The following is a 15,876-nucleotide window of genomic DNA, read 5'->3' on the forward strand; positions in this document are numbered from 1 at the left end:
TAAAAATTATAATTAATTAATTAATTCTGTAAGGACGAGATTCTCAAACGCTATTTTGTTGAAGGATTCTTGGTTAATAATTTGTTACATAACTTTTTCTTGTTTTTGGCACGTTGAAGTATTAAATTACAGCTAGAAACCACTTTTAGGTCATCAATTTTAAACATTTTAGTTTGATATTTTACTTTCTAATTATGTATTTTAAAATTTCCTTAATTATGTTTACCAGAACTACTAGTTGAATCGATAAAACTGTAAAAAAAAAAATGTGTTTGTGTATGCATAAATTTGAAGAACGTTTATTTTTTTGCCCTTAAAAATTAAAACTAAATAAATATAATACAAATTAGAAAAAAAATGTAAGAAAAACTAAAATTAATTGAACTCATTTTTTTCATTCCCCAACCACAATCTTACTATATATGTCAATTTTAAAATAATAAAAATATTGTTAATAAATTTAATAATTTAAAAAAAATAAAAATATTATTAATATTTCTACTTTAGTTATATTAAATTTACACTACTTTATTTTTGTTAATAATTATTTATACAATGATCTCACCCAAAAAAATGAACTCTAAATATTATGACTATTGCCGCTTTGACATAGCGCCAAAAATTATAAATTTTTATTTTTATTTTTCATATATTGAATAAAAATTAATACACGATAAATAATACCTATGGTATGGAATAGAATAATTTTTTTAAAAAAAATATTATAGTGAATACGACTAATAGACTACAATCAAGATCTCTTTATAACTTAACTCCAATACCAAGTTAGATTATTACTTTACCAAAAATGGTAAAGTTTTAACAATAATAATATGTTTAACATTTGGCCCGGTGCCCTTTGTAATTTCGAATCATTAAAGAAAAAAAAAATTTAGAAATGAGATCAGGTAGTATATTTTTATAAATTTTAGGAATGAAAATTATGAGGCAATAAATATAATTATTTACGGAAAGAAAGAAAAAAAGCGAAAAAAGGGTGGGGTGGTACGGACTCTGCATGTGGTGCTGGCGAATAAAAATAAATATAAAATATAAAATATAAAAAGAATGAATGGGTAAAAAAGAAAAAAAAGGAAAAAAAAAAAAGACACCTGAGAAAAAAAATCCCTACAAAATTTTCAGCTACCCCTTCATCTTCCCCCGGATCTTTCGCGACTCTGTTCTGAGACAAATTTTCCCCCTCCCCTGTTTCCCCTCTATGCGACAGTGCAACTGTGGTTGCTGTTGGATGCCCGTCGTTCTATGTAGAGAGTAACGGTGAGGTCGCTATTATTGTGGCTGTGTGGCAGTCCCCCCTAGCGGCTATTGTTGCATATGTCTCTCTCACCCTCTATCTAACTCCCACCACAGGATGGAAGTGGGGCACTTCCCGGCAGAGTTGAGATTGAGGGATGGTGCAGCGATACTGTAGCAGGCGAACGGCGGTCCAACGAATCAAACCCAACAGCAGATCACCCACAAGAAGCTTTTTGGGGGTGCACCAGATTTTGGAGCGTAAGAGACGAAGGGGCGTCGACGACGGTGCTGTGGCTATGGAGCGTTCGGCAACGGTGCTGCGGCAACGGTGCGGCTGTGTGACGATAGGCGAGCAACGGTTCGTGCGGCGACTTAAAACCAGCAGAACTCCAACTTTGGAGGAGCACCAGGAGGTGGCGAGTGAGAAAGAGAGGGCCTGGAGATGGTGACGGAGATAGAGATAGAGACAACGGCGAGCGGTGTGGGCAACGACGACGGCAAGGGGCGGGGGTGACGGTGATGGTGATTGACGGCGCTGGTTGACCAGAGGAAGCCGGCTCTTCACAATATGTGGACTAGGCCAGATTTAATCAGGATATTAATATTTTGTTTACTATTTTTTTTTTTTTTTTTCGTTTTTCATATCCGGATTCATATTTTCTCGTTGACTTAATTAAATTTCAAAATTAACACTAACTATAAATTGACAAATTATGTAAATAAATAAAAATAAATTTAATAAATTTATAAAAATAATAGATTGAAACAATATAACTTGATTACTATTATTATTACAAATCGATTGGCGAGCGAGACTTTAGAAATATCGGATTCAGGCCGGATACAACGCTCTAACCTCAAAGCTTCCAAAATTTAAGAAAAAATAGAAAAAAAAAAATTCAGAGTGAAAATAATAAAAAAAATATATACATAAACATTGAAATCAAAATTAGGGTTGACGAAAATTACAAATAATCAGAGGTCCGAAGATGATGAACATAAGAACCGGAGCAAAAATCATAGAGAAACCGAGAGATGGGAGTGAGAGAGTGTGAGAGATAGAAAATTTTTTTTAGAGAGACTAAGAGAGAGAGATGAGAGTAATAGATAGTTAAAAATATAATAAAGTTGTTAGTTGGGAAGTTAATGAGACTTGTAAAAAAAAGAATTAAATTGTATTTATTTTATATTTTAAAATACAATTTCATTTATTTATTAGTTGGCAAGTCAATGTATGGGAAGAGAGCATAATAAATAATATTAACATTATTTAATTAAAAAAAAATTTTAGGGCCCTAAAAACATATTATTATATTAAAAAAATTTGGGAGCCCCATAAATTTTGGGGTCCTAGGCGAGCAGCTCAGCCGCCTAAAGGAATAGTCGTCCCTAGGCCAGAGAGATTGCTGACTTCTTCATAGCTTTACTCAAAGTCCCAACATTTGGTTTTCTAGATGTTCCCTCATAATTTTGACTCTTCATCAAGTATTACAAGAATACAAAGAAACTGTTTGTTTTTATACTCAATGTTGAAACCCTAGAATTCTAGCTGAACTCAATTGCTTTCCTATCAACATAATCCTAACACGCTGATTCTACAGGCAACTAGATAATGTGAGTAGGGTCTCCTTAGAAATGCTTATTATGTATTTATGGCTATGCATGAAAGATATGAATGTGATAGGAATGATGTATTCCCAAGAGGGGGTGAATTGGGTATTTAAAAAGTTCTTTCTAGGTTGACTTCAAATCACAATCAGTATATCACAACAACTTAAGGTCTTTCTAAGCATTCGCCATTTTCACAAGTATTAAGAATATGCGAATGTTTAAAGCATGCACAATAAATTTAAACATAAACATGCACGTGCTAGAATGTAAAGAGTATAGGGAAGAGAAAGAACACCAAATTCGTTATTGAGGTTCGGCCAAACTAGCATACGTCCCCGCCTCAAGCTAGTAGCCCAAAGATTCACTAAGTGCTCACTTTAATTGGGCAGAGCGATGCCACTTACACTGTCCTTACAAGGTGGACACTCCCCAGCTCAAATTACGGGGCTGAGCCACAACTAATACACCTTACAGGATGGTGCTCCTAGTTTTCCTAACTGAGTCTAAACCAATTCAGAACTTTCTTAACTGTGTCTAAGTCTATCCAGGACTCTTGACAGGGCAAGTCTCCCTCTTCATGTCATGCCTAGAATACAAATATATTTAATAGAATTTGCGTACAAACAAATACTTCTAAACTAAGCTGGGATGTACAACATTAAAATCTAATATACACTCTCATATGATTTTGAAATGAAGCTCATGTAGAGTATGGGTTTTCTCTCAAAATATTTTTCAAGTAAAACTTGAGAGTTTGGAAAATGATTTTATTTTCTAAGATGATTGACCTTTTCAAATTCAAATAAAAAAGGCTACCAAACAAAAAGTATGATAATGAATATATGCTTTATCCTTTTTCAAGAAGTTTTTCAAGCCAATATATATCAATGAATATATGCTCAAAGCTCTTGACTAACCCAAAGAGTTACTCCAAAAATGTACTTCAAGATAAGTAGGAGAAACTAGGATTTTGCTATCAAAATGATTGACTTTTATAAAATAAAAGGAGAAGTCTCTCAAGCAAGTATATATTAAATTGACATATGCTCAAGGCTCCCTCTTGTATAACCCAAAGAAATTCTCCAACAGATATATTTCAAGAAAAGAGTAGGAGAATATTAGGGTCTTTTTCAAAATGATTGACCTTAGTAAAATTATTCCTAAGAAGGCATTCAAGCAAAATATATGAGAAAGAATATCAGCCCAAGCCTTCAAGACATTATTTACAAGAAATTTGTCTAAAAAAATAATTTTCCAAATAAAAGATTATAGGAGAAATTTAATCTTTGAAAACATGGAAAATAGAGAAGCCTTCAAGCAATATACATATAGAGAATGTTATATGCTCAAGTCTCTTCAAATATAACCCCAAAACTATTTTCCCCAAAAATGGTTTTCAAAAGAAGAGTGTAGGGGAAATTTTAATCTTTGAAAATATATCACAGATGAAAGAAGAAGGTCATCAAGCAATATATATATATGTATATGATATATGCTCAAGCCTCTTCACATAAAACCCCCAAGAATATTTGTATACTTTATGAGTCTGATCCCATTTTGATTATGACAAAACCAATATTTTTCACCCGTGCACTGAGCTTCTTGAACATGTTTATCCTTAGCATGCACCGTTGGTAGGAACTTAAGTAAATCATATGGACTATGAAGATCAAGTTTCATTTATGGCGTCTAAAGAATTGAAAGAATGAAGATCTATTTTTCTATTGTATTTGCATTCATTTTTAATTGGTCTGTAATAGTAAATATATGAAAATATTTGTAATAATCTCTGCATGTCATGCATCTAGGTAATTGTAAGTTCAAGACCTTAGAAAGACCTTAGAGATAAGGTCAACTGATGCCAGATTTTTAAGACCATTTCAAAATGACCCTAGAATGACCTTTGGTCCCTATACAAATGCACAAAATAGTCCCCATAATCACTTATAATATCAGGGGAATAAATTAAAGTGTAAATGGACTTAATAGGAAAAAATGTGAAAGGTTAGGCAACCGAACCCTTGGTGTTCAAAACACCTCAGGCGCCAAAACCGTGGACCGATCAACATGTTGACTTGAGTTTGGCAAACCAAACTGAAATGACACACCGTCCACAGGCGACTGAACCGCTGAGGTGACCCTTTCTCATCAACTTAGCCAACTAAACTTTATGTTCAAATGGGCCTCGGGTGACCGAACACATGAGTTCGGGTAACAGAATGATAGACCAAGCGACCGAAACATGGACAAAATGAAATCGCCTTGGTTCAGCCAACCGAGCCTTGATTCGGGCACCGAACATTCAAAAGTCACTTTGTTAACTAAGTCTACTCAGGCGACCGAACCATGGTTCAGCCACTCGAAAACTCTCGGGTTGCTTATTTTTTACCGAGGTTAAAATTGGTTAAACGAGTTTATTTTTTATAAATGGCTTTTAAATAATTCTAATAATGCCCTATGAGTCCTTAACGGTCATAATTTGGGCAACTTCTATATATACGGCCTCATTTGTGCAAATTAGCAAGAGATTAGAGAAATAATTAGCAAAAAATCCTCTCAAACTCAAAAAGCTTATTTTGCCCAATCTTCTCCAAATCCTTTCACACACTCATTCCTTTGATAAATCCTAGTATTATGAGAGTGATTATTGTGCTATTGCTTTGTCATAGATTGCTTAATACTCTCAATACTTTGGTTATTGATTGTTATTGATTTTTGGAGAGTGAAGCAATGAGTTAGCCCATAGATTTAAATTTGATAAATCTTGTGTTCGGAAAACTCAGTAGCTTGAGGATGTTTGCATTGTTATTGCAAAATTCCTATAGCTATAATTTTTGGTGTGTAAAATATTTTACAAGCTATATTTTTTCAAAAAGCCCTTGTGCTTATTTCATTGAGGAAAATATTTTGAATTTGTTTGAATATTGTTTGCAGCATCTTTGAAACCCTAATCTATTATTGAGATTTGTCATACTTTGCTTCAAAGAAATAACTTATTAGAACACTCTTGAGCATATTTGTGATTATACATTTCTGAGTGTTTGCTTGCTCAAAATCACATCACCGAGCTTACAATTCCTAAATTGTTGATGTGTGGTTGATTGGTTACATTTGGTACATATCTACTTGATTGAGAAGCATAATCAAAGTACCCAATTTACTATTGAGAAATACTGTTGTATTCCAGGCATGGCCTGAGGGGGTGGTAATCCAACCAGGGAAGGACTGTTTGTAAAGGTTGAGGTCAGCCCTGTGCTAATTGACCTAGTTTTATTTAGGTGTCGCTCCACCCGTTAAGTGAGCCCATCGTGTAATCCTTGTGCTGGTGAGCCAAAGCGAGGACGTAGGTAGGATTGACCGAACCCCGATATCATATTCGGTGTCACTTTTACATTTCCTGCATTATATTCTACTTTGTGTTTGATTTAATTTCCCTGCTGAATATACTGCATATTTGATTGACACTAAATTGCATCTAGTTAAGAAATACTGAAATTGTGGTGCATGTACTGAAAATTGTTTAATATATCGTATCTACAATTTTATATATACTTGGACTGCTCCTAGGTTGCATTATACTATTAGTAAATTAGATTAACCTAGGAGGAAATTTTTTAAATCTCCAATTCACCCCCCTCTTGGGATTGCACCAAAGCTAGCAATATTTTCTCCAAAAATGATTTTCAAATAGAAGAAGAGTAGGTGTTGACCTTATAGGTCACACCCGGTTTTGATGATGACAAACACTGATATTTGATGATTTTCAAGTGTTTGTGCAGGTTTAAATAAATATCCCAAGGAAGGACACTTGAAGAAAGAAAACCCTACAGACTTGTAATTTGTAATTGTAAATTTAATGTCTGTAATATGGGTCTGTAATAGTAACCTAGGTTATGGTTTGTATGTATCATACCTGCACATCATGCATATAGGATATATCATAAGCTCAATAAGACCATAACAAGACCCTAGGTTCCAACAATCACACATAGCATATAATATATAGGTATGTTGAAACTATGCTTGAATTGAACAATTCTAAGCAACTTGAGAGAGCTCGGGCGACCGAACCCTTGAAGTACAAAACTCCTCGGGCACCCAAATGTTGACAAGTTAACATGTTGACTAGGCTCTCGGGTGATCGACCCTAAAATACACATATCTTCTCCGGGTGCCCGAACCCCTCGAAAGGGACAGTTCACCAACTCGGGTGACTGATGGTTTTAGGTCAAAAAGGACCCCGGGCGACCGAACACATGAGTTCGGGCCACCGAACATTGGACCGGACACCTGAAGTCGCGAACAAATGCCACTAACTTTGATTCGGGTTGTCGAAGCTCTACACGGGAAACCGAACTTGCTTAAAGACCTTTTTAGCATGTGTCTGGTAGGGTGACTGAACTTAGGTTCAGCCACCCGAACCTTAGCCGGTTAAAATTATTTTAACCGTGGTAAAATAGGGTTAACTCGGACTAATTGAATTTTAATCATTTGGGACTTTTTTAATTATTTCCATTATATCCCAAACGGTTATATTTTTACCCCTGGCTATAAATATGAGTTCATTTGCAAGATTAGGGTAAGATTAGCAAAGTGATTAGTCAAAAAATTCCTCTCTCTTGAAAATTCACCCTTTGTCCAAATACTCTCAAACTTGCATCCTTTTGATAAAATCTAAGATTGTGAGAGTTCTTTTTGTGTAAGTGTGATTGCTATTCTGTGTTAATACTCCCACTTGTTTCTATGGTTGAGAGAATTTCTTTAGGAGCTTAGTCTAGGTTTATCCCACAGATTTTTCTATTATAAATCTTGTGTGGGATTAAACCAAAGAAGCTTAGGATATTTGCACCTTGTTGCAAGTGTCCAATAGCTTTGTTTTGGTGTGCAAAGATTTTTTAACAAGCAAACATTTTCAAACTAGCATTGTACACATTACATTGAAGAAAACTTTCTTGCGCTAGTTTGATTATTTGATTTGTATACTTGAAATATTGATTTGTTATTAAAATACCTTGTTTAGATACCAAGATATTGCTTGTGTTGAATACTCTTAAGCATCATACTGATTATACTGTGTTGAGCATTGATTGAACAAAACTTGCATCACCGAGCATACACTATATGCATGCTATTGATGTGTATGTGAATGTGCATATTTGGGTACATTTCTACTTTACGTGAAAGCACTATTTCTGTACCATCATATTGTAAAATTTGAGTGTTTCTAGGCATGGCCTGAGGGGGCGGTAATCCAACCTGGTAAGGATTGGTTGTAAAGGTTGAGGTCAGCCCTGTGCTAATTGACCTGGCTTGTTATAAGTGCCGCTCCACCTATTTAAGTGAGCAATCCTTGTGCTTGTTAGCCAAGGCGAGGACGTAGGCAATTGGCCGAACCTCGATAACATTTCTGTGTGTCACTCTTACTTTACTGCTTTCCAGTGCATGTGCTGTTAATTAAATTGCTTTATTTAATTTCTGGTATATTTACCTTACTTGCACTAAATTGACCATAGGGTTGTGAATATAATGGTGTTAGAAGATTGACCTAGGGCTTAAATTTTGAAAATACCAATTCAACCCCCCCCCCTTTTGGGATCACGGTAAAGCTAACAATAGGAGAAAGTGAGAATTTAAAGAACAAATGGGGTATAGAAGTGTGGGAGAATCAAAGAATAATAAACTAAATTAAAAAAGGGATTCTCCAACAATTTTTAAGTGTTTTGGGATTGTATATATAGGCAAAATTAATTTTTGACCGTTAACTAGCCGTTGGGGAAGTTAAAATATTATTATCTTTTGAAAACTAGCCTTTTTCTAGCCTTTTGGACACTTTACCGAGACAGTCGGTCGGCTGAGGCTTGAAATTCATGAGGTTTGGTTGGCTGAGGCCAATCTCGGTTGGCTGAAGCTTCAAACACGTAAGGTTCAATTGGCTGTCCTCGGGTTTTCTATGCGGACACCTTTCAGTGTTTTGACCATAACATTTTTCATACAATTCCAAATTGAACGTTATGGGTATCAATAGAAAGCAAAGAAAAAATCCCATAACTCTCATGTTGAACACATTTTAAGATAAGAAGTTATGAATTGAGAAAAATGCCCATCAATGAGATGGAAGAAACATGAAGGGAGTTTTTTTATTACAAACACCTTTCAGTGTTTTGGCCATAACCTTTCCTATATAACTCCAATTTGAACGTTCTTAGTATCAACAAATATCTACGATAGAATCCCAAAACTTTCATGTTGATCACTTTTCAAGATAAGAATGATTTGGTTTAGAAAATAGCTTCGGATGACTAGTCGGTTGACTAACCCCTTTGTAATTTTTTTTTTTTTTTTTTTTTGCCTCCTTTTAACTTCAAAAGCATTTTAAAACCTTTGTATAAGTTAGGCATTTTATGAAAAAAAAAATTTCATGTTACTTGGGGGTCCTATGGTCAATCTAAGGTATTTGTGCTTCAATTTAAATCACATGAATATGCATGCATACAACCCTAATTTACTATTACAGCCACAAAATAAAACAAAGTCTTCATGCTTTGCTCCTTTTCAATCCCATAAAATATGCCAAAATATGATCTTCTACGTCCTTTTACGACTTCCATACGACATCTATCACTTGTGCTTACAGAGATATATACATGTTCAAACACTAAGTACACAAGTGAGATACTGTGATTTGTCATAAACAAAGCAGGGATCAAACTAAAAAAGTCAATGTAATGCTCATGAATGCAATCCAACCTAAAACAACTACTTTGCTAAAATTTTTAGAGAAATCCCGTCACACCACATATTTTCATTCCACCAGGTTTGGGAAAAATACAAAGTTGGATGCAAAAAGAAAAAAATCTTTCATTTTTATTTTTATTTGTTTTTTATTTATTTTTGCAACTAATTTTATTAGAACGTTGAACAAAAACTGACCCCATATTTTTTATGGAAACGTCCAAATCAACTTAGTTCTTTGTGTACATCATGTATAATTTATGCAGTTTTAGGACTGAACTGTCTGGGATACACTCCATGCTTAACCTACTTAATTTTCTCTACAATAACTCTGGCCCTATTAGCAGCTCCTTGGACCTGAAGGGTTATTTGAAATGCTTGATGATCTAGTGCCCGAAACTCGGCCTCTCAATATCTTGCTTTCTATACATAAGGCACTACGTCTTGATATTTGGCTTGCACCAGTGAACAATATATGGCCCCATATTCTTGATGGAAACGTCCAAATCAACTTAGTTCTTGGTGTACATCATGTATATTTTCTACAACTTTAGGATTGAATTGTTTGGGATACACTCCATGCTCAACCTACTTCATTTTCTCAGTCATAGCTCTTGCCTTATTAGCAGTTCCTTGGATTTGAAGGGTCATTTCAAATGCTTGATGATCTAGTGCCCAAAACTCTATCTCCTAATATCTTGCTTTCTGTACATAAGGCATGCAACCGTTTACGCTGAATGTCCCAACTTTGTAGTTGGGCTCCAAGTTATTGTAGGACTAGGGACTTCTCCTTATTTTTAGTTTAAAAGGTTTTTAGTAATTTCCTATTTAGCTTGGCTTTTTCTTGGAGTTACTTCCACTACTTTCTCAAAGCTACTATTACTTCCTTAGCTTACAGGTACATTTCTTTCTTCTATTTAATATTCTGCCGGTACTAGAGGATTTTCCTTGCTCCTTTCTCTTCATCTACCGAACATTTAATTCTGTCGTGATGGCTCTTTCCTCAATTAAGCAAAGTTTTTCTTGTAGCTTTACACTCCATGCTCAACCTACTTCATTTTCTCAGTCATAGCTCTTGTCCTATTAGCAATTCCTTGGATTTGAAAGGTCATTTCAAATGCTTGATGATCTAGTGCCCGAAACTCTATCTCCTAATATCTTGCTTTCTGTACATAAGGCACTACGTCTTGATATTTGTCTTGCAATTGTTTACGCTAAATGTCCCAACTTTGTAGTTGGGCTCCAAGTTACTGCAAGACTAGGGACTTCTCCACATTTTCAGTTTCAAAGGTTTTTAGTAATTTCCTATTCAGCTTGGCAATTTCTTGGAGTTACCTCCACTTCTTTCTCAAAGCTACTATTTCTTCCTTAGCTTGCAGGTACATTTCTTTCTTCTATTTTAATTCTACTGGTACTAGAGGATTTTCCTTGCTCCTTTTGTTTCATCTACTGAGCATTTAATTCGGTCGTGATGGCTTTTTCCTTAGTTAAGCAAAGTTTTTCTTGTAGCTTTACCTTTTCTTGTAGCCATATTGTTTCTTAGGCTTCCCTTCTCATTTGAAACTAAAGTGAGATCCTAGTAGTCGAAGGCCAAGTCTGAGGGGCAGACGCTACCTAAAGACACAGTGATCGAAAATATGTGACCTAATGATTAACGTGATTAGCACACCAATCTAACCAGATTACCCTTAACTCCTTCAAAAAATTTAATTAATTGTCGACTTTAATCTGTTTTGGCAACATCACATTAATTTCTTCAATCAAATTGTCTCCCTGTTGACTTTTCTAACCTTATCAATATTGCTACACTTCTGTTTCCTTTTCCTTATACACTGCTACCAAGCCATCCATTATGTAGTTTGAGGCTAATCCAGAATTTTGGCAAAGTAGTGTGTATGCCTAAAACGAATGCAAAAACAAAATGCGACAAAATATTAACAATGTTTAATGTACAACAAATGGGAAGGGAATTTAATAGGATTATTAATGCCAACTAACACTACAAAATAAGAGACTGGGTGGTATCCTCAAGACTAATAACCCTGTTTCATCCTTAAAAAAATACCCTTAAAATAATATTCAATAGAAAAATGGACGAAGTATGTGAAGAAGGATGAAACTCCTGTCCCAACCTAGGTGGATCCATTGATTACGAGTTTTCTCTAAGGCTTTAAACTATGAAAGGAAATAGGATTTAAGTATGTATGGTTTTAGGCTCTATTTCTATCGACAGGAGGTCTCTTAGAATGTCCCCTATCCTTCCTTAATGGATTTGGACCAGGTACAAACTGAGTGGAGTAATTCACGCACCAATGAAGACTTATGCCTCATAGAAGCTGGGACCACTACACCCCTATCTAATCCTAAAAGAGTAAAAATCAGGTAAAAGACTTGTGAAAGCGTGTGCACACACAGAAGGTTGTAAGCTCGAACCCACATTCCATTACATTATCATACCCTACATATACCTGTCCATTCATTTATAAAATTTATTTGAAACATAAAAACTACATACATATAAAGAATCAAATCATATATCATCAATTATCATATATACAAGAAAATATTGAAATCATGGAGCAATCAAAGGATCATCAAATTCAAACTTGGGACATTTCATAGTTAATTAATGGTTCGACTCTCCAAGCATTCCTAGTAAAGTTGCCAAACTATTACAACAACTCGGAGAAGGTTCTAGAATGGTGAGGGGTATAATAATAATGTTCTGAGGGAGTTGCCACAAACGTATAATTTTTTTAGATGCGATTAGGTCACCTAATTATTACTCGTTGATTGGTCTCTAGACTAATCTTAGACCAAGGAACTAGTACTTTCGGCTTGCATTTATCAAAGTTGGGATTGAAAGTATAGTTATGCGAGTGGAATGTATTATCATCCCCTATGTAGAAAAATGTAAAATCAAGTATGATTTAGGAATGTCTAATAAGACCTCCAAATGACAGAATCTTATTAGAAAAACCCCCTTCAGAATTGATATAGGTGAGGTTTGAAATACTTTTTACCCTTTGTTTTATCATCGGGATGCACAAACACACAAAATTTTATATATATATAATTACACAAATTCATCAAAGTTAAGAGAAAAAAATCTTTAAAGCATTCCCAGATTTTCAAAAAATTTGCAAGAATTTTTTAGAATTTTCCAAGATTTTTCTACTTTTTTTTTTTTTTTTGGATTTTTAAAGAATTTTCTCCATTTTATTTAATTTTGGTATTTTTTTTCCATTTATTGGGTAAAATGTGACTCAAATAGTTTTTATTTTTTTTCTAGATTTTTGTACTATTTTTTTCATTTTTTTTTTGGAATTGAAAATGAATTAAAAATAAATCAATAAAATTAAAAAATGGGATGATCCTACGATCAGGTTGTCACGTGTCAACCATGCAAAGTGACACATGGCAACAACTGAGTAATTTTTATTTTTTATTTTATTTTTGTTTGAATTTAAGAAATAAAACATGGTAAGGTAATGTCAGCATGATGTCACCTTGCCATATAGCGAAGGACGATGGGTATAGGGAGTTAGAAATGGATCGTTGACATGGTGACATAAGACCATCCAAAGAAAGCAAAATTTGGACGGCTAAGAACGTGTCACGTGACCACCCGAATATGCGGACTTGGTGATGCCATGTGTCATCGTCCATACAGTGACACATGTCCCATTAACTCTTTTTCTTTTTAAGGATTGAATGGAGACTTAGGTCAAGACTCAAATGATATTAGCCAATTTTTCATTAAATGATTTCAATTTTGAAAATCAAACACATTTTGAAATTCTACAAATTAATTTTGTCACACAATTCTCTCTATTTCACATCTATTTTGCAGCATTTGCTCAATCAAACCTAACTTCAACGAGAATCACATGCATACATAAGAAATTGGGGATACTTACCTTTCAGACTTTTCTCTCTCTGGCCGCTGTCTTTATCAGCAGAGCTCTCCCTTCTTTAGATTCTTCTCCTCTAATTTTTCCTCTGCTCTCTTCTCTTTACTGCTTCTTAATAACTCCCAACTACTCCTCTTTCTTTCCCCACTTGGCGGAGTCTTGCCTCTTCTTTCAATCTCTCCACCTCACTCTTTCGTCTCTCTCTCACTATTAGAAATCAATTTTTTCCTTTTTCTCCACTCCTTTTTGCGAAGCACCTTTTTATAGGTCGAGGAGGAAGCAAGAAAGGACCCTCATTAGCCCTCCATTTATTGATTGATTTGAGTAATTGATTGATCGATTGATTGATTTGAATGATTGATTGATTGATTTATTTTATTTACTAATACTATGGGTCTACAATTTCAAAAAACAACCCAACATGAATTTTGTACTGGTACAAGCCCACAATAGGCCTCAAGAATGCAAAGCAAGCCCAACATTTGGGCCTCCGGATAAGTTGCCACCAACTGAAAATTCTTCTTCATTTGTGTGTGCAAGTGTAGGATTTTGGGAGGTTGGCCTAATAAAGCTCCAAGGCCATTGAAAGCTATTTTTTTTTTTTTCTTATTTTTTTTTCCATGTATTTATTTCTTTATTTTTTATCATACTAATTAAAAATGAAACATTACAAAATAATCTATTATATAAATGTTTGAATTGAGTCGTGTGAATCAGCAAAATGAGAAACCAATTTTCTAAGAGAAGATCCTCAAAGATATTAAAATTAAAAATAAAAAAATTAAAATTATGAAGATCTAGACTGTTAACTTTGGTGCATTATCAAGAGGTGGGGTGAATTGGAATTTTAAAACTTATTCCTAGGTTAAACCAAATGTCAGCAGAATATCACAACCTAGAATCAGTTCATGCAATCCCAAATGCGCAGATTAATATAATATGCGGAAATTTAAACCATACGCATCATTCACAATAAAACATACATGTGCATTAAATAAATTGTAGAAATGTAAAGAACATGCACGATATGTTATTGGAGTTCAGTCAACTGTGCCTACGTCCCCGTCTCTAGCTCGCAAACCTGAAGATTCCACTAATGACTCACTTAACGGGTGGAGTAGCACCTAATACAGTCAGGTCAATTAGCATAGGACTGACCTCAACCTTTACAAACTCTCCTTGCGGGGCGGAGAAGGTCTTAGGTCAAATTTATAGGACTGACCCCAACCTACATGTCTTACTAGGATGGTGCACCTAACTTTCTTAACCGAGTTTAAGCCAATCCGAGGCTATTCCACAGGACTAGTCTCCCTCTTCAGGTCCGCGCCTGGAATACAACCAATGCATATAAAATTTGTATACGGAAATATGCTTCTTACACAAGTAGGTATGTGAACCAGTACAACTCAATATAATCAATGCACCTCAATGATGTAAGAACTATAAGCTCAGTGCTCTATGTGTGCAATCAACACTCAAGGTTATGTCTATGGTCTATCAAGCACAAGAGTGTATCTTAAAGCAAGATTTGAAACACAATGCATGAATATTACAATATCAGATCAAGGTTTCAAATATGCAAGCTAGATGATTCAAACAATCTTAATAAGATGTTCACAATGTTCTAAGCACAATGGATGTTTGAATGCAAACTTTGAAAATAATTTTTGCACACAAAATATAAGCTAAGGTAACTTGCAATGATAATGCAAGAATCACAAGCCACTAAGTCTTCCCATGCAAGATTTATCAAATGAAATCGGTGGGAGAACATAAAGTTTTACTCTTAATAATAAAAACAATAAGCACAACAAATGAGAGTATGAGCTAATGAGGATTAAGCACAAGCACTCAAAATATACTTACAATACTTGAATGATGAAGGAAAATGAAGTTTTGAAGTGTAAGAGAGTATTATAGGCTAAAAAGGGATTCTTGATTTTGAGAGAATTTTGGCCCTAATCAATTTGTTAATCCTTACTAATTATAACAAATGAACAGGTATTTATGGGCAAGGAGGATTTTTTGACTGTTGGGGACTCAATGGGGATAATTAAATTTGTTTAAAAGCCATTAAGAAAATTAACCTAGTTTACCCCATTTAAAAAATTAGTAAAAAATATTTTAACCCGCGAGGTTCGGGTGCCCAGCCTGAGGTTCGGGTGCCCAGCCTGAGATTCGGGTGCCCGAATAGATATAATAAAAAATCCAGTTTTTAGTGGTTTGGGTGCCCGAATAGTGAGTCGATCAGCCAAACAAAAGTCAGTAACATTTGTTTAGTTAGTTCGGGTGCCCGACTCATAGTTCGGTTAACCGAATTGACTACTTCCGTCGCCTGAGCCCAATTTGAACGTGTCGTCGA

The sequence above is a fragment of the Malania oleifera genome, chromosome 4, assembly GCF_029873635.1.
Source record: "Malania oleifera isolate guangnan ecotype guangnan chromosome 4, ASM2987363v1, whole genome shotgun sequence".
NCBI classification, from domain to species: Eukaryota; Viridiplantae; Streptophyta; class Magnoliopsida; order Santalales; family Ximeniaceae; genus Malania; species Malania oleifera.